This window comes from Microtus oregoni, unplaced genomic scaffold (assembly GCF_018167655.1).
Source record: "Microtus oregoni isolate MIOR12 unplaced genomic scaffold, Mior012 000049F_ref0000343, whole genome shotgun sequence".
Classification (NCBI taxonomy): domain Eukaryota; kingdom Metazoa; phylum Chordata; class Mammalia; order Rodentia; family Cricetidae; genus Microtus; species Microtus oregoni.
The window spans coordinates 2,158,978-2,179,702 of record NW_024543223.1 but is presented as its reverse complement, the minus strand read 5'-3'; the positions used below and the strand labels follow the sequence as shown (position 1 = coordinate 2,179,702).

The 20,725-nt window shown below is 43.4% G+C and overlaps 1 protein-coding gene and 1 pseudogene across 1 annotated transcript in view; one reads left to right on the top strand and one right to left on the bottom strand.

Moving 5' to 3' along the window:
- The window catches only part of LOC121436544 (E3 ubiquitin-protein ligase RNF185), a 38,581-nt gene extending 18,447 nt beyond the window's left edge, over nucleotides 1–20,134 (bottom strand). Inside the window, exon 1 of the mRNA XM_041636546.1 lies at nucleotides 20,030–20,134. The gene's annotated coding sequence lies outside the window, so the exon portion shown is untranslated. The remainder of the gene's footprint in view (nucleotides 1–20,029) is intronic.
- Nucleotides 1,481–1,834, top strand: LOC121436546 (annotated as a pseudogene).
- Nucleotides 20,135–20,725: the final 591 nt, after the last annotated feature.

The window sequence follows — 20,725 nt, the reverse complement described above, 5'->3', positions numbered from 1 at the left end:
TGGTGACACAGTTATACTCAGTTAATATTCTGGACATTTAGGAAATTGTCAACTGAGAAAAAAAATCAGCCAAGTTAACAAAGAAGTGGTTTTGCTTTTGAGAAGGGTCTCTCTGTGTAGCCCAGACTGACCTGGAACTCACAGGGATTCCTGCCTCCTGAGTGCTGGGATTAAAGGTATGACCGCAACACTCAGTCCACTAATTAGGACTATAACCCAGGAAAAATATATTTAAGCAGTCTTAAAAATGTGTTCTGAGGTCAGGTGGTGGTGGAATACTTTTAATCCTAGCACCCAGGAGGCAGAGGCAGGTGGATCTCTGTGAATTCGAGGCCAGCCTGGTCTACAAAGCGAGTTCTAGGACAGCTAGAACCTCTACACAGAGAAACCCTGTCTCGGGGGGAAAAGAAAAAAAAAGTGTTCTGAGGTCTTAGAAAATTGTATCTTTAAACTGCTAAAGGATCAGAGATTTCATTGCTTTTCAAGAAGTATGTCTTGAAACTGATTTACCACTCAGGTGGTAAAGGCACTTGCTGCTAAGCCTGACAACCTGAGTTTGATCCCTGGACCTACGTGGTAAACCAACTCCAGCAAGCTGGCCTCTGACTTCATGGTCTCCACACATGTACACCATATACAATAAACAAGCAAGTGTAGTTTAAAAATTAAAAAAGAAAAAATCGACTGAATACAGTTTCAGTTTCTGAGCAGTTCAGCAGAGGTTAACAATGTTCCAAGGTCAGCTCCCATCTGGGGTGCCTGTCTAGCCTGATCCAAAGGCTTAGCTGGAAATATGCCTAAGGTCTGAAGAATGGACTGCTTGTTCCATTTTGGGTCTCAAACAAATGCTCATCTGTTTTGTTTTTCTTGGCAGAATTACTGTTAATTTTGTTGGGTATGGCTGCACTATGTAACTTTAAAAAAAATTACCATCTGGCCTGGAGAGATTTCTCAGTCAGTAAAGTGTTTGCTATGCAAGCACTAATGCCCAAGTTTGATCCATAGAACCCACCTAAAATCGTCAGGTATAAGGAGATACGACTGTAATCCCAATGCTGGAAGGGATTCCTGGGGCTTGCTAGCCAGCCAACCTAGCCTAATCAGGCCAACTCTGGGCCAACCTATGAGAAACCCTTAGCCAAAAACTAAGGCAGCTCCTGAGGAAGAACATGCAAATATATATGCATACACACACACACACACACACACACACACACACACACTTACTCTCTCTCTCTCTCTCACACACACACACCACCTGCTAGAGATACATACAAAATATTTATTAAAGAATAGGATATTTGGGATTTACTTTATAATATTCCAAAAATGAGGCTTGGGAGATAGTTCAGTCAATAAAGTCTTGCTCAAATTTGAAGACCTAAGCTTGGGTCCCCAACACTCACATAAAAAGCCTCCTCTCGCTCTACTCCAGAGACTGGAGCAACCATGGGAGTGGTCTGCAGGCAAAACCTCCACTATGAGTCTCCTCAATAAACCCAAGAGTGAGATGACCGCAGAGGAGCTGCAGAAGCGAGGGAAGGAAGAATTCAACACAGGCCCCCTCTTGGAGCCCACAGTCAGTCAAGAACAACACGCATGTGCTCATTAACTGTTGTAACAACAAGAAGTTCCTTGGACAGGTGAGGCCTTTGACAGGCACTTCAACATGGTGCTGGAGAATGTGAAGGAGATGTGGACTGAGGTCCCCAAGAGCAGCAAGGGCAAGAAGAAGTTCAAGCCTGTCAACAAGGACGGCTAAATCTCCAAGATGTTCCTGCGTGGGGACTCAGTCATCCTGGTGCTGTGGAACCTGCTCACCGCAGGCAAGTAGAGTAGGGGTCTCTTTCCTCTATGGGAGCCTGCTCCCAGCCCTTCCCAATGGCATGGAAATAAAACTCTGTGTTTTTTTGTTGGAAAAAGAAAAGAAAGGAAGGGAGAGAGGGAGGGAGGGACGGAGGGAGAGAGAGAGAAAGCCAGGTGGGATGGTGCATGTCAGTAACCCCAGAGCTAGGGGCGTGTGTGGAGACAGATTCCTAGAGCTCACGGACCAGACCAGTCTAACTGAATCTATGTGTTCCAGGTTCTGTGAGAGACTTTACCTCAAAAAAATGAAGTGGACAATGACTGAGGAAGGCACCTGACATTCAACACTAGCCTTCACACATCTGCAATGTGTATATAGGTATACACACACACACACACACACACACACACACGGTGGTGGTGATAAAAGATGAAACAAGAACAAATAAGTTGGCTCTTAGAAATAAATGATATGCTGGGTGGTGATAGTGCATGCCTTAAATCCCAGCACTTGGGAGACAAAGGCAGGCGGATATCTGTGAGTTCCAGGCCAGCCTGGTCTACAGAGCAAGTTTCAGGACAGCCAGGGCTACACAGAGAAACCCTGTCTCAAAACTCCCCCATCTAAGAGAAAAGAAAAGAAAGGATGTGTTAGGATTATGTAGCATTTTATTTTTATGTATATTTTGAAGCTTTTCATAATAAAAGAAAAAATTTAAAAAGTTGCCAAAAGGTATATTTATAAACTTCTTTTGAGTTAAAATTTATACATGCAAACACACACACACACACACACACACAATGTCTAGAAGGCAATACTGATCTATTAATTACTTCTGGTATTATGAGGATTAGGAACTTTGAACTTTTATATTCTTATTCTATTTTAAGGCTTTATAACAAGCCTATTATTACTTTTAAAATAACTTTTATAAAAGAGAGTGAATGTGTGTATATTACGTTTGTTGCATAAATTATAAATTTTAGGAAGTGTCTTTAAAGTTTTTTAATCTTTATTTTCATTTTTTTTCCAAGACAGGGTTTTTTTTTGTGTAGTCCTGGATGTCCTGGAACTAGTCTGTAGACAAGGCTGGTCTTGAACTTAGAGAGATCCACCTGCCTCTGCTTCCTGAGGCCTGAGATTAAAGGTGTGTGCCACAATGCCCAGATGTATCATATTTTTAATACATTACTTTTGAAATCAGACCAATATAGCAGTACCCATAATGTCAACACTTCCCCGATCCTGAAAAGCTCTAAATTCAAGATCTGACTATACTACTGACTTGCTATGGTTTAAATTTCTTTTCTCTAGAGCTGGGGTGTAGCCCAGTTGGCAGAGTGTCTGCCTAGATACATGAAACACTTGGTTGATTTCCAGTAAAATCAGGCATAGTGGCACACACCTATAATCTCAGAACTTGGAAGGTAGAGACAGCTAGATCAGAAGTTTAAGGTCATTCTTGGCTACACAATAAATTTGAGGTAAACTTTAGGTTATTAATTGAGGGTTAAAAAGATCTTATCTCAATAAATAAATTAATTTCTTTTGTCCCCTGAAAAGTAAGTACCAAGTAATCTACCAAGATGAGTGAACTGGAAGAGGAAACAAAGTGGGAGTGGCTAATGCCACATATGTACCACTTAGGATGGACACCAGGATCCAACAAGGTTCTGCATGGCTTAATCTACCGCTCACAGGTACAGAGTGTGTAAGGGCAGAGGATACAGACACAGTACAACAGGCAGGTGGACAATTCACTTTGCCAAATTCAGTGTAGAGGAGCCCAGGGAATGGTAAAGAAGGCAGCAAAAGCTAGGAAAGAGCAGGGAGGAAGTCCGTAGATTACCCAGAGCCCTTTAGCCTTGGCCTGCTTGCTCATATTCCAAACTTGGGTCCATAACCTGAATCCCCCATCCAACCTCCCAAAATGCCCTATGATTTTAATGATGCTCTCCCTATCCGGCTCACTCCAACTCCTTAGCTAAGTAGACTGACATCTACATCCAAATGGTGGATTTGGGTAAACATAGATTATATTATGTGACGCAACACTATTATATTATCTTTTATTTTATTTTGCTTTGTTTGAGATAAGGTCTTGCTATGTCACCCTGACTGATCTGGAACTTGCAGTGAAGCTCCTGCCCTTGTCTCTTGAGTACTAGGATATAAGCATGTGCCACCAGAGACAGTCAGCCCACCATACTTTTTTTCTTTTTAAATGGAGGTGAGGGGTGTATGGGACAGATATCTCAATTGATAGAGTATTTGTTTCACAAATATAAGGACTTTAGTTTTATTCCTGAAGACCACATAAAAATGCTAGGTATAATGGTATCACACACATATAATCCCTGCACCAAGAACGTCAAAGTAGAAGAATTCCTGAGGCTTTCAGGAGGAGACAGTATTCCTAAGAATGGCACCCAAGGTTGTTCTCTGGCCTCTATATGCAAGCACAGAAGCCTGCACAATCCACGAACACATACACACACTATCTTATTATGTAACACTGGGCTTCACCCAGGGTCACTGACCTAGGCTAGGGCCTTACATGTGGAAAAAAGTACTTAGTCACTGAGCTGAATTCCCAGCCCTTCCTTATATTATCCCAGTTTGTTGCACAGAGATTATATTATACTTCCACAGAGACTTTACTTAAATGAGAATTTTACCTACATGACATAACGTTAAGTGAAAAAGCAATATACAAAACTGTATACAAAGAGATGATGAGAAAGTGCAAGCCTATAAGATCAGCACTTGGGAGGCAGGAGCATGAGTTTGAAGCCAGCCTGGACAAAACTGTTTCTCATAAAACAAAACTGTATACAAAGTCAAACACGGTGCCATATACCTGTAACCTTACAGCTCCTAGAAGGTGGAAGCATTATAAATTTTTTTTTCAAGATTAGTTTCAACTACAAAGTTTGAGCCCAGATGCTTCCTACATGAGACCCTGTCTCAAAATAAAATCCCAAAGAACCTTGTATATAAAGTTGAACATATTCTATATATGACTACAAGAGGTAAAAACCATGAAAGGAAAAAATGTAAAATATTTATGAATAATTCTGAAAAGAAGAATTATGGTCAAAATTCTTAAGCTTAAAAATTTTTGCGGGGGCGAGGCTAGAGGTCAGAGGACCCAGGTTCATGTACCAGACACAAGAGACCCAGTGCTTTCTTCCCTGGCCTCTGAAGGCGTTGCACACACGTGGCGCACAGACATACATACATTTAGGAAAATACTCATACACATAAAATAAAAATAAAATCTCAAAAAAAAACTGAAACAAGGTCTTGAACTCAGAGACCCACCTACCTCTGCCTCCCAAGGAGGCTAGAATGAAAGAAGTGCACCACCACAGCCAATTAAATTTTTTAAAAATTACTTTTATTTATTACGTATGTAAGCGAGTCCATGCAATGGCAGGCGGGGAAGTCAGAAGACAACTTTTAGGAGTCAGTTCTTTCACCATATGGATGCTGGGGATAGGACTCAGGTCATCAGGCTTGGTGACAGATGCCTTTACCAGCTGAGTGATCATAACAGCCACAGGGTTGTAGTCCACTCCCCTCCCCACTTGTACTTTCTGCTTTGCCCACAATAAATACTATATTTAAATGTTTTATTATATTTTGGGTGTGTGTATACCTGCCACAAGTGACTTGTGTAGGTCAGTATTTTCTCCTTCCATCATATGGGATCTGAGGATTGAATACAGGTCATCAGGCTTGGCAGCAGGCACCTTTACCCACTGATTCATCTTGACAGTCCACATATTCAAAAATAGGGAATTTGTTCAAAATCCTATACCTTTATATTTCAACAGAGGACAAGAAGGAAAACAAGCAGACTAAGATTCATTCACATGAAATTGTTAATGAGTTTTAGTACACTTTTCTTAGAAATTTTAGGTTTTTGTTGTTGTTATTTTTGAGACAGGCCTCACTATTCATCTCTGGCTGTCCTGGAACTCATGACATAGATCTCTCATAGAGATCTGCTTGCTAGGATTAAAGGCATGAGCTACTACATCTGGTGACATTTTAGCACATCACACAGACACAGACACACACACACACACACACACTCCCTGTATCGGGAATAAACCTAGGGCCTCACACACCAAGAAAGTGCTCTACCACTCTCACATAAACTTATCCTTTTTAACATTTAGTTCACTCTTGAGAGACAGAGTCTCTTTATAACCTGTATTGTCCTAGAGCTCTTTGTGAGTTTCTCTCAAATCCTGGAACTACAAGCTTAGGCTACCATGCATACAGTTATTTTATTTTCTGAGACAGAGTCAGTCTAAGTTTTACAGACTGATCTTGAACTCACTCTGTAGCCCAGACAGACCTTAAACTTGAGATCGTCCTCACTCCATTTCCCCAGTAGCTAGGATCACAGTTCTGTGTTACCAGAGTTAGCTCATTTTCAATTTTTATTTAGTTTTCATTTTTTAAAAAATATTTTATTTTATATGTGGTTGTTTTGTCTGTGTGTCTGTGCACGATGAAGAGGCAGTGTCCGAAGAGACCACAAGAGGGAGCCAGATCCCTCTGGAACTGAAGTTACAGATGGTTGTTAGTCAGCATGTGAGTGCTGGGAATTGAACTCAGGTCCTCTGGAAAAGCAGCTAGTGTTCCAGTCCCTTAATTATGTATTGCTAATACCTTCAGATGCTCATAAAGAAAAGACTCTCCCAGCCCTGGAGCTCAATCACTCTGTTGTCTGATCTGGAGACCAACGGAACTAGATCATGTCTTTAGGGTAAACCTTAGCAGTAGAACTAGAGCCAAAGGGTGTATGTGTCATTTTAACAAACACCCTCCAGAAATAATGTACTAGTCTGTATTCCTGATAAATATGCAAAAGTGCTTTTATTCTCCAAGTCCTTGACAATATTAAGGCTTTGGTTTTCAAAAGAGAATGCATACTTTCAAATGGAAAGTAGAGTACTTTTTAGTTTAGAAAGGGTTAAAGTGAAATTCACTGTTTCCTTCACTAATTAGTTATCAGGACCCATATTGGTCCATGTACTATGGCAGACACAAGAAACACATCAATTTTCCAAGTACAAGTCAAAGTTGATAGGGGAATCCAGGGACGGCCTTTTCATATTTTCTTCCAATATTATCAATTCAAATGGTGTTTCTCTTGGTGAGGCTCTGTTTCAAAAAAAAGAGTGAGCTAGGCAGTGGTGATACATGCCTTTAATCTCAGGACTCAAGAGGCAGAGGCAGGTGAATCTTTGTGGGTTTGAGGCCAGCCTGGTCTACAGAGTGAGTTCTAGGACAGCCAGGGCTACACACAGAAACCTTGTCTTGAAAAACAAAGAAGCAAACAAACAATAAAGGTGAAAAAAGGGGCTGGAGAGATGGTTCAGTGGCTAAGAGCACTGGTTGCTCTTCAAGAGAACTTGGGTCTAGATACCAGTGCCCATACAGCAGCTAACAGCCATCTGCAACTCCAATTCCAGGGGATCCAACACCCTCTTCCCACCTCCTTTAGTCCCAGTCTGGTCTCCAGAGAGAGTTCCAGGAAGGTAAGGGCTACACAGAGAAACCGTGTCTCAAAAGACCAGAGAGAGAGAGAGAGAGAGAGAGAGAGAGAGAGAGAGAGAGAGAACCTCAATTTAAAAGACGTCCTTAACCAGATTGGCCTGTAGTCAAGTTTGTGGGACATTTCTTGAATAATGATTGGTGTGGGGTGACCCACCTACTGGGGGCAGTGCTACTCCTGGGCAGGTGGTCCTGGATGGCGTAAGAAAGCAGGCTGGACAAGCCTGTAAGCAGTATTCCACCATGGCCCCTACTTCAGTTCCTAACTCCTGGTTCCTGCCCTGCTTGAGCTCCTGCCTCGCTCCCCCCAGTGATGGAGTGACTGAGAGTTGAAAGCTGAAACAAACCCTTCCCTCCCCAAATTGCTTTTGGTTGTGGTCCTTTATCATAGAAACCCTAAATTGAAGTAATAGGGGCGGCGGCGGGGCTGCGTCCCCAACACCCCAGCCGCCTGCCCGGCTAGCTTATGCCCCGAAATAATTACACAGACACTGTATTCTTTTAAACACGGCTTGGCCCATTCTCTTCTAGGCTAATTATCACATATTAATTTAGCCCATTTCTAATCATCTGTGTGTAGCACCCCAAGGTGCGCTTACCGGGAAGATTCTAGCCTATGTCCATCCCGGGTCGGAGCTTCATCCCGGAGCACGGCATGGCTCTGCCCCGAGAGGAGAGCTGTCGAGTCTCTGAGCTCACTTCCTCTTCCTCCCAGCGTTCTGTTCTGTTTACTCCTCCCTCCTATCCTCTAACCAATAAAATGGGCCAGGGCAGTTCCTTTATTAGCCAATGATTTTCCTCCATCACTAAATAATCCAATACCCATACATTTTTGTTAAAGATTTTTTCATGAATGTTTTGTCTGCACATACATCCCAGTGTAGGAGGTCCTTTTGTCTTTGTGTTGCTTTCATTGGTTAATAAAGAAACTGCTTTGGGCCTGTTGATAGGGCAGAACTTAAGTAGGCAGGGAAAACTAAAGGGCATGCTGGGAGAAAGGAGGCAGAGTCAGAGAGAGATGCCATGGATCCTCTGCCTGAGATGGAAGTGGGTTAGAATCTTGCTGGTAAGCCACTGCCAGGTGGCAATATACAAAGATTAATAAAAATGTGTTAAATCAAAATGTGAGTTATCCAATAAGAGGCTAGAGCTAATGGGACAAGCAGTGATTTAATTAATACAATTTCTATGTAGTTGTTTCAGGGCTAAGCTAGCCAGGTGGCCGGGATGAACAAGCAGCCCTCTCCTTACAACAACTGCTCTTGCCTGACCTGCTAAACTGGACAGGCAACATCTGCAGAAAAATGACCACTGAACTTGCCTAAAGGTGAAATGATCCTTCAGAGTTTCTACTTCATGAAAGAGTCTGCCAGATATTCTGCAGGACACAGAAGAAAGTGACTGACAAACTGCCAATATAGGCAGAACTGTCTTTAAAATTTCCTGCTTCATGGAAAAGTCTCCTGGATACTATGGGCCTGTAGGCTGAAGATGGATGCCCCAACAGTACAGAAGAACTTTGAGTGACTGTCCAGGCAGCGAGATGTCTCTGTCAATTCTAGAGTTTTGGAAGTTGCTTACAATGCACTTCCTGTTTATTTAGGTAATATTATATCCTTCTGGAGTCTTTGATGGAGTTGAAGAATTTATAGTTATAGTTTTCCTTAGTCATGATAAAAGATAAAGTAGATATAAATATTATAACTAATTCTTGCTTGATAATTGTTTTGTTATATGTAATTTTACTATGTTAAAGTTAAAGCCTTCCCTTTTGTTTAAATAGAAAGGGGGAAATGGTGTAGGAGGTCCTTCTGTCTTTGTGTTGCTTTCATTGGTTAATAAAGAAACTGCTTTGGGCCTGTTGATAGGGCAGAACTTAGGTAGGTGGGGAAGACAGAACTGATGGAGGAAGGTCATTGGCCAATAAAGAAACTGCTTGGCCCTGTGGGTGGAGTAAACAGAACAAAATGCTGGGAGGAAGAGGAAGTGAGGTCAGAGACTTGACAGCTCTCCTCTAGGGAGCAGACGCCATGCCCCGCTCCCGGCATGAAGCTCCGACCCAGGATGGACTAGGCTAGAATCTTCCCGGTAAGACCGGTTCTCAAAGATGATTAGAAATGGGCTAAATTAATATGTGAGAATTAGCCTAGAAGAGAATGGGCCAAGCAGTGATTAAATGAATACAGTTTCCGTGTAATTATTTCGGGCATAAGCTAGCCGAGCAGGCAGCCGGGGTGCCGGGGACGCAGCCCCGCCGCCCCTATTACTACATATGGCGCCCAACGTGGGGCAACTGCTTCCACATAAAGCCTGAGACAGCTTGGGAAGTAATTCTAGAACAAAATGAAAGCATTGTGCCTGGTTTCTTGGTAGCAGCAATTTCTCGGTTCTACTCTGCTTGCTAGACACAAGCAAGCGCCTCATCTAAGAGAGGCTTCCTGACTCAGCTTTAGCTGCAAAGCCTGCAGCTCATTAAGAGGTCCTGCCACGAAACACTTAAACGGTGTTGACGAAAAGCTGAACGCATGCTTTTCGGTTTTCAGCCGTAGCAGGAAAAAAGCTGTGCCGTTTAAAAATGCCGGATTTCTGGGCTGTCCTGCCAGGACAAACTCTGACTCTTTTACACAGGCGGTTTGTGCGGTTTGCAAGCACAGGCTGCTGAAGCTCGCTTGCTGGCTACAGCCAGTACCTCAGCAGTGAGGCTGGAAAGCTAAGGAATGGGCTGGATCCAGCCGGAAAAACCACGCCTTTAATCCTACTGAGATTGCTTGGTAAATTAAAGATTCATGTGGTCAGAAAAAGAGAGATATACAGTAAAGAGAGATTCAAAGACAGAGAAAATTTCTGAATGGTTTAAAATGTGTTAAAAATATATGCAGACTAAAAGTTGAAGTTCTTAAAGTAAAAAACAAAAAAAAAAAAGGAAGAGAGTTGTTGTGTGTGGTAGCACACACCTTTAAACCCAGTGCCTAGAAGGCAGAGGCAAACAGATCTCTGTGAGTTCAAGGTGTATTAGCTTACACCTTTAATCCCGAATGCCTGGGAGGCAGAGACAGGCGGATCTCTGAGAGTTCAAAGACAGCCTGGTCTACAGAGTTACTTCAGGTCAAAGACACAGAGAACCTGTCTCAAAAAGCAAAGAGTTAAAAGTAAAAATAAACAAAATAGAGGTTAAAACAAAGCTGTACAAAGATGGAAAATACACAGAGAATCTTGATACTGTATGCTATTATGCTCTCTTTGAATTGTTTGAATGCTGAGGAAGGAGCAACAGCTGCTAAAAGATATTTATTTATAAATGCTGCTGAACTAATCCGACATAGATATTTTGATGCCTTGACTTTGAAATTTGGATCTAAGGACATGATGCTTTGGAAAGGAGTTTCTTATTTTGTTTTCACAGAGGATGAGACGCTGTTCATTTCTTCTATTCCGATTTGGTATGATGGACCACAACCTCCTGAAGGGTTGGTGTAAACATCTTCAGAAAATTGCTTCGCTCAACTGCCAACTGAGAAGAAACTAGCACACAGGTTATACTATGAAAGACCTAATTAACGACGCCCCCATTCAGCAGGAAGCAGTTTGGAGAGAAATAACTGCGCCCATATTCCCAAAAAATGTTTATAAATGTTCTTTTACATTTAAAGGGGGATATGATATAGATATGAATAATTTGCATTAGTATAGATTTTGCTTTATTGATAGAGATTTAAGGTCAATTTTGTTATATGTATAAGTGTTTCTGATTTTGATTAAGGTATTGTGATTGTGTAGTTCATTTAAATATGTACTGTATAATTAAGAAATATAGGTTGTTAATGGATAATCATCGATAATAGTAAAGCTTGTAGTCATGTTAATTAGATTTTCTAGATATATAGAGATATATTTTAGATAGGCATTCTTCATATTTTTCAAAGATTATAGAATATGGCATTTTAAATGTTTTAATAATTTAGGACTTTTCATGACAATGAGACACTCTGCTCCTGGCAGCACCAATCTACTTCAAGAGGAAGATGGGCATCGAAGAGGATCCTTATGGAGTTTGATAGCCATTTGGGCAAGAAACTGCTCTTGCCTGGACTATTGTATAAACTGGACACAGAGAACCTGCAGAGAGAGGACTACTGAACTTGCCTAAGGTGAGATGATCTTTCGGGGTTCCTGATTCATGAAAGAGTCTGCGAGACATTCTGCAGGACACAACAGATAGTGACTGAACTGACTTTGAATTTTCCTGCTTTATGGAAATGTCTGCTGGATACCATGGGCCTGAAGGCTGAAGATGGATGCCCCAACGGTACAAAAGAACTTTGGGTGACTGTCCAGGCAGTGAGATGTCTTTGTCATTTCTAGAGTTTGAAGTTTCTTAGTTCTTGTTTACTTAGGTAATATTATATCTTTCTGGAGTCTTTGATGGAGTTAAGAATAGTTAGTTATAGTTATAGTTTTCCTTAGTTATGATAAAGATTATTGTAACTTTTACTTGATAACTGTTTTTTTATATGTAATTTTGCTATGTTAAAGTTAAAGCCTTTTTTTTTTGTTTAAACCGAAAAAGGGGAAATGATGGAGGAAGGTCATTGGCCAATAAAGAAACTGCTTGGCCCTGTGGGTGGAGTAAACAGAACAAAATGCTGGGAGGAAGAGGAAGTGAGGTCAGAGACTTGATAGCTCTCCTCTAGGGAGCAGACGCCTGAGAGAGACGCCATGCCCCGCTCTCGGCATGAAGCTCCGACCCAGGATGGACTAGGCTAGAATCTTCCCGGTAAGACCGGTTCTCAAAGATGATTAGAAATGGGCTAAATTAATATGTGAGAATTAGCCTAGAAGAGAATGGGCCAAGCAGTGATTAAATGAATACAGTTTCCGTGTAATTATTTCGGGCATAAGCTAGCCGAGCAGGCAGCCGGGGTGCCGGGGACGCAGCCCCGCCGCCCCTATTACTACACAGAACTGAATGCTGGGAGAGTCAGAGAGATGCCATGGATCCACCATAGATAGATGCTGAGAATTTTACATGGTAAGCCACTGCCACATGGTGATACACAGATTAATGGAAACGGGTTAAATTAAGATGTAAAAATTAAGCCGGGCGGTGGTGGCGCACGCCTTTAATCCCAGCACTCAGGAGGCAGAGGCAGGTGGATCTCTGTGAGTTCGAGACCAGCCTGGTCTACAAGAGCTAGTTCCAGGACAGGCTCCAAAGCCACAGAGAAACCCTGTCTCGAAAAACCAAAAAAAAAAAAAAAAAAAAAAGATGTAAAAATTAGCCAATAAGAAATTAGAGCTAATGGGCCAAACACTGATTTAATTAATACGGTTTCTGTGTGGTTATTTCAGGGCTAAGCTAGCTTGGCAGCTGGGATGAACAAGCAGGCCTTTCCTCCTACAATGTCCTTGTACCACGTGTATGTCTGGGGTCCAAGGAGGTCAAAAGAGGGTGTTGGATCCCCTAGGACTAGAGTTGTGAGCCACCGTGTAAGTTCTGGGAATCAAACCCAGGTCCTCTGCAAGATCAAGTGCTTTTCTTAACTGCCAAGCCATCTCTCCAGGCCCCAAAACATTTTTTTTTAATTGAAAGGAAAAAAAAAATGGCTGGAGAATAATTCGATGGTAGAAAGTTTGCACAGCATTAGAGAGAGAGAGGTCTTGTGTTCAATCCCTAGTATTGTAAAAATAAATAAATAAATACAATTTCATTAAAATCATGCCACAGAGCTTTGATGGCTCTGAGTGCGAATTTTAGTTCCCACCTATTCTGTAGCTTTACGCAAGTTATCTCCTCTCTGTGCTTGTCACAGAGAAAACTGTACGGGACTCCATCCAGGTAAGGACTCTGAGTTCAGGGAACAGTACTGTTTACACTCCCCACAGAGCAACAAAAGCAGCCAAATGAGTCACAATTTCCCTTTCTCAAAGAACACTGTTCCTTGAAGGCAGACTGGGTAACTGTCCATGCATTGACAGAAATCCAGTATGGGACACAGTTTGATCCAAAGAAATAAGATTTCTACCTAAAGTGTTGAAGTCAGGGGCATTTGCACTTCTTACTGTAACTTTCACTAACTCCACAGTAAAATTGTCTGTGTGAGTTATTTCATTTAATCTTTACAGCCTGCCTTGAGGCGAACACTACTACAACAATGTTAGTATTCCTGGGATGTTAAATTAGACCCAGAATAGTTTAGGTCATTTGGTTGATCACAGAGCCAGTCAGCAGCAAAGCTTCCCAACCATAAGTCATGCATGTAGCAGATGGTACCTCAGTGACTTGTGCTTGGGTGTTTCGTCATGTCTGTCCCAGCTTCCAGATGCATTACTCAGCACAAGGTTTGGCACCTAAGGAGCACCTCATAAAGGTGGATGGTGTGTCAAAGCTGATGCCCAAGAGCACACACAACCAGCACAACTCAATACTAGTCAACATACTCCATTCAAGTTTTAGAGAGTCAATGCCTACAGGAGCAGTGGTTGTTTAGAGACCTAGAACTGTATTACAGAGCTGACTCACTCCTTGTTTTTCAACTGTTGCTCCAAACTCTTAAGGAAGGAGCGGGAGGTACTAGGGATGGATGCTAGGGCCTTGCAAAAGTAGGCAAGTATTCCCACTAGCCACACTCCCAGTCTTGGTACAGACTTGGAAATAGAAAGGGGTGAGTACAGGGGACAGACCACAGGGATTTCATGGATACGACCAGAAAACAGTCTAGGTTATCTGGGTTGGCATTTGTGACTGGGATGTGTGTGTACGTGTGCGTGTGTGCATCCATACTGTAGACTGACTATGCAGTTTATTGTGTGCGTGTCATGTGTATGCGTGTGCAGTCATACTGTAGACTGACTAGGCAGTTTGCTGTGCACTCTTATAAGACCCAACTGCTAGTTCAACAGCACACCTGACAGGGAGAGGACATCAAATAAGGTACGTAAATGAGTAGGAATTTGGCAATTTTAACTCAAATCAATATAGGTGGGCAATGCTGCACTAGGAAAAAGCTCTCCAGATTGGAAAGATCCCAGTTAAGGACTGTTACTTTCTAGTAAAACATGATTTTAAAAAAAGTATTTAGAGCCAGAGGACATGGAATGAGGCTTATCTTTGCCTCTCACTCGCCAGTATCCCTCATCTGTAAACAGTGATAACTGCTCCTGCTTTCTTTTTTGCTACAAGAAGAGTTCATAAAATAAGGGAGTGTTTTGCTTCTACTGTCATGCAAGTCAGTAGAATATCATTAATTTAGGTTTTCCCTGGGGTTGAGCTAAACGCCTCTAAAATACTCCAAACTATTAAAGGAGAATAAATAGGGGTGACATTAAGGAGAAAACTTTCTAAGAGTTTAATACCAAACAGCAAATACCTGACAAAATAATAATCTCTTTTTGGTTTCTAATAGTTCTCAAAGAGGATCTGTGATCATAAACAATAAAGCCAGGGATGAGGAACAGATCAGTTGGTAAAGAGCTTGCTTTGTGAGTATGAGGACTCAGGTTAAATCCCCAGAACTCCACCCTCATCTGACACACACACAAACAAGCTGGGCATGATGCCATACAGAGGAAAGGAAGACAAATCCCAGGGAACACTGGCTCCCAGCTTTGCCTACTTGGTAAGTCACAGGTAAGTGAGACCCTGTCTCAAAGAAAACAAAAGTAGATGGCACATGAGGATGGTGCCTGAAGAGGATGGTGCCTGAAGAGGATGGTGCCTGAAGTTGCCTTCTGGCCTTCAAGTGCACATGTTCACGAGGCACCTGTGCACACAGGCACACAGACACACACACACACAACATAAAGCCAGGTATCACTTGGAAAGTCTGTAACATCAGCTTTTACGAATCACGCTTGCACCCTAACGCTTCCTCTAGCAGCTGTGCTTACTGCCATTTAGAAAACGCCAACTAGGCTCAAAGATAAAAAATAAGCCTGACAAGATCTGTTCCCTGGCCCCAAGGAGTCTAGGGCCAAGTCGGAATTTAACTTTTATGTAATAGTAACAAATTTCCGCACGCTGCACCATATCTTGGATCCACTATCTTGGATCCACTTTCATATTCAAAGAGCTGTCTTTCTTTACAAACCCACCATGCCCACATCACCAGGTACTTCTGAGGAACAGCTGGTAGAGTGGGAACTAGTTTGTCAGGTGTTACAAAGACCACCCAGGGGTCAACCTGGCAACTAGTCTTAGAACAGAACAGCCAGCTTAGATTAGTAACCACAGAAATGAAGCTTCAGTATGTCCCACGGTCACCTGGAGGTCAAGGGCTCCACATTCAACTGTGTGTACACAAACAAAATGTCTAATCCTGCTGAGGTGAAACAGCAAAAGCAGGCTCCACTTGGAAAGTGAAAAGTTCTGGAGAGAAACAGCGATGATGCTTCTACAGTATCAATTTTCTTAAAGATGGCTAGCATGGTCATCTTATTCTATGTATTTTAGTATGATAACAAAACAAAACAAACTGGGTAGCCGGATGGTGTTTGCTTCTACAGTATCAATTTTCTTAAAGATGGCTAGCATGGTCATCTTATTCTATGTATTTTAGTATGATAACAAAACAAAACAAACTGGGTAGCCGGATGGTGTTAACATTCAGATGTTAACAGGCTACCTGCTAATGGTTGGACCAGTAGTCCCAGGTACTTGGGAGACTGAAGCAGAAGGACCAACTGAGGTCAGGAGTTTGAGACTAGCCTAGGCAACCCAGTAAGAGCTGATCTCAAATGATGATAACTGGAAAAAAGTGGAATACAAGAACTATGTATGGCAACTGATTCAACTATAAAAATGTACTCAGTGGTGAGCCAGGGAGATGGCTAAATGATAAAAGTCTTTGCTATGTAAACATGTTTGACTCCCCAGAAATCATGGAAGACCGTAATGAAAGTGTTCATAATCCTAGCACCCTTACAAAGCAAAGTCAGAAGAATTTCTGAAAATTTATGGGTCACCTAGCCTGACAGTGGAAAACAAAAGAAACAAGGTGTTTGAGAAGAGGACTGACACTTGAGATTGTCCACTGATGTCCACATGCACACTTGGCATGCACACTGATCCTCCCTCTTCCTCTCTGCCCACACCCACACCCACACCCACCTGCGCTGTACCCAGTGACAAGAAACAAGGAACTGAGACCAACTGCAGCAAAGGTTCTCTTTAGATGATACACGGATAACAAGGCAGGTAAGAGGGATACTTTTCTAAATTTCCCAAAGTAAGTAATCTTTAACAATTTAAACGATGGGGGTGTTTGTTTTAATATTCATGATGGTGTGGTTAGGGCCAAAGACTGTGGAGTCAGAATCAGCACGGTGAGCCAGCAGTTCCGGAACCCTAAGCCTACATTCACCCTGAGTACTCCACAGTATCATGCACCCCTGGCCTCTCTGCCTGTGACAGACACAGGATCTCCACATGCTCTTACCACATTTTGGATGATGCCGTGCTTTCTGGGCACAAATAGTATCCCTTGCACAGGAATATGGTTGCTTAGATCAGCAATGATTGGGGCTGTGCCAAGTTTTGCATAATCAGCAGTCTAAAATGGACAACTTACTCTGTGCTTTAGAATGTCCAAATCACCGGGCAATGATGGCGTACACCTTTAATCCTAGCACTAGGAGGGATAGGCAGGTGGATCTGTGAGTTCAAGGCCAGCCTGGTCTACAAAATGAGTTTCAGGTCAGCCAGGACTGTTAAACAGAGAAAACCTGAGCCGGGCGGTGGTGGCGCACGCCTTTAATCCCAGCACTCGGGAGGCAGAGGCAGGTGGATCTCTGTGAGTTCGAGACCAGCCTGGTCTACAAGAGCTAGTTCCAGGACAGGCTCCAAAACCACAGAGAAACCCTGTCTCAAAAAACCAAAAAAAAAAAAAAAACAGAGAAAACCTGACTGAAAAAAAAATAATAACAAAAGATTAGAATAAAATCCTATAGAATGTCTAAATTCAACTTCCTTCAGATAAGGAAGTTACTGGCAAGTTCTCATTGTGCCATTAAGCTCATTCTGAGTTACTCCCAGGGCTGTCAGAGATTAATTAAACACTCTGAATATTTATAACCAAAATTGTACATGTGGACAAATAATCCAATTACAGAATGGATAAAGGAACTGAATGAAATTTCTCCCAATAAGACGTACAGATGAATGGGTTGGCAAGAGCTTAGTAGGTAAGGGTGCTTGCTGTCAAGCCTGAGAAGTTTATTTCAATCCCCACAAACCCAAATGAAAACTGATTCCTGCAAGTTATCTTCTGACCTTCACACATCCATCGTGGCACATGCAGGTATACACACAGAGAGACACAAATGAATAAATAAAATGTAAAAACCCTACAAGATATATAAATGATAGTAAGCACATGCAAATATGTTTAATACTATCAGTATGAGGAAAATGTAAATCAATAACATAATGAGATGACCCTTCCTCCTGGGAGGGTGTGTACATATATATGTGTATTTTGTTTAGTTGACTCATTTTGTCATTTTGACTTTACTATGTAGTTCTGGCTGTCCTGAAACTCAAAAGATGAACTGGCTTTGTACTCACAGAGATCCACCTACCTCACCTCAAGTGCTGGGATTATGCTTTAGACATATAAAAGCTGGACTAGGGAGATGGCTCGGCTGGTAAGTGCTGCTGCACAATGATTAGGATCCGAGTTCAGATTCCTAGCACACACATGAAAGCTGGGCACTGTAACATATATATGTAACCTTGGCACTAAGGGCTGGGAAAAGACACAGGCAGATCCTGGGAGCTTGCCAGCCAGCCAGCTTAGCTCTAGGTTTAAACCAGAGCTATTTATTTTTTAAACAAAATAAAAAAGTAGGTGATAAGTAAGTAAATAAATCAATCAGAAAGCAAAGAAGTACCTACACACACACACACACACACACACACAGCTCCAAGCACAAGGATTTAAAGCCATACAAGTATAATGACACATCTCAGCACCTGGACAAGAGGGCCACCAAAATTTGAGACCAGCCTGAGCAGGAGAGAGGGAAAGATTAAGGCTCAGTTTATAAGATAGGGAGAAGACTGACCCAAACACCTGCAACCAGTCCTCCTTTCTGTGATCCACAGTTCACTGGCAAGTAGAGCCTTAGGGGGAACATAAGCAATCTTAGCATTTGGAGGCTGAGGCAGCAAGACCCTGAGTCTGAAGTCAGCCTGGGCGACATAATACTCCGGAAGAGAGAGACAGACAGACAGACAGAGTGTTAGTTCACAGTGTTCAGAGGCTTTCTAAATTATTTTTAGAAAACAAATTACTAATGTCAGATATAGCCTAGCACTGGGGAGCCTGAGGCACAAGCCTGGGCTATAGTGAGGCCCTGACTAATAAAATGAATTAAAAAAATCAAAATCAAAACAAAAAAATTACTAACCAATGGAATGGATCACTGTTTCTCAATACAACAAACACTTCCGACACCTTCATCAGATACCGGGTGGTTCCAAAGTCCTTGAAAAGAAGGATGGTGAACTCGACGACTCGGAAAAGATTACATAAGGCAAGTGTGTGCTGGTCTGATTTACAGGAGATGTAGGCTAGAAGGAGGGCTCAAGAGAAGAAAGGAAGACAAAGAAATTTCAAATTCAACTGGCATAATACTAAGTAATGAGGAATCCCAGCACTGAGACTGAGGCAGGAGGATCAGGAGTTCAAGACCAACCTAAACTACAAAAGGAGTTTGAAGACAGCATGAGATCCTATCTCAAACGACAAAGGAAATGTCACATACACTCTGAGGGCAAGTTAGAATAAGAGACTTCCAAGTTGGAAGGGCCCTCCCTCTAAAAACTGTATATCTTCTTCCATAACGAGACAGCCAGTCAGTAGTCACTTCTGAAGATTCTTCCGTTAAATTCTTAATAGTAAGCACACATTTGTCTTCCCGTAAAACCCACCTATTAATCCTCGTTGTACGTCTTTCAGCCCCAAAGTTTAGGTGGGAGTCCTCGTTGCCATAACCTACGTGTGCCACGCCCCCGGCCAGTTACACTCCTCCGGTGGGCTCTCCTAAGCTAGACGGATGTTTCAAAGAGACGGACGGGCCCCGGCTGCCTCCCAGCGAACCCCGCATCCACAGCGGGAGAGCGCCCCACATGACCAGGCTTCAAACAGCGGTGGACACAGGAGTCCCGAGGAGAACGTTCAAAAGAAGGTTTCCTAGGTTCCAAACCCAGATTCGAAACAAGCTGTCGGAGTTGTCCGGCCGGGGCTGGGGAGCGGCACCCCAGCGGACCTCAGGGCGGGTGGGTTTTACAAGTGTGGGAGGCGGCGACCTCGGATCCAGGTCTCCCACGCTTCCCCCCACATCTGTCCACCACCCTCCGCAGCTCCCCACCCGGCCGAAGCTCTACCTACGGGGGAGACGGCCCCGCACCCGAGGGAGTCAGGGAGTCCGGGTGAGTCCGTCTGGAAGGGGAGCTGCTGCGCGCCCTTCCCTTTTCCGGGGCCTCAGTTTGCCCAATCTGTACCCAAGGACGCCGGCCTGACCTTCCTTCTGGGACCCGGCGGGACTCAGACAGGCTGACTCCGGGCCCCGGGCTCCAGGCCCCCCAGTCCCTGAGCCCCGGAAGGGGTCCCGCGCCTCCCGGGCCCGCCGCCCCAGCTCGTCACGTACCTGCCGCGGCAGAGCGAGCGCCGGCGACGCCACCAGTCCCCGTCGGTCCCACGGTGGACAAGCCAGTCTCAGAGACTCGTCAGTCTGAAGGATTGAACCTCCGGCCCCTCCCACCCGGACTTCAGTCACCTGACGCGGAGCCGCCTCTGTCAGCGCGACTTCCGGTTACGGCCGGAAAAGGCTGATGTGTGCAGCGCCGAGCTCCGGCCAGATGCGGGGCTCGTAAGTTCCGCGCCGGGGCCGGAAGCGGAGGACGTCCGGCCTTTGGATAGTGTTTCCTCGACCGTGGGGAGGAGAAGAAGGGAGTTCAGTGGATGGAGTGCTTGCTTCGCCTTCTTGAGGTCATGGGTTCGAGTCCCAACAGCGTGTAAAACGTGTCTGTGCCCGGCAGTAATCTCAGCATTCACTCGAGTGGTGGATCAGAATTCCAGTGTTGTTTTCGAAGCAAACTTGGGATGCAAACTGTGTTGCTAAACAACGGTAGTAAAAAAGTATGGGCGGGGGGGGGGGAGGTCTGCCTTTTGAAAAAGCCAGTTCTAGAGATACCACGCCTTGTACTAGACTGTAAGGATGATGGTGACGGCTGGGAATGTGTAAATGACACTGGCGCTACCTTTGAGGCTCTTCTAACCAAATCTGTGAAATTTCTGTATCAAGATGGCTCAGTGGGTAAGGATACTTGCTGCCAAGCCTGTC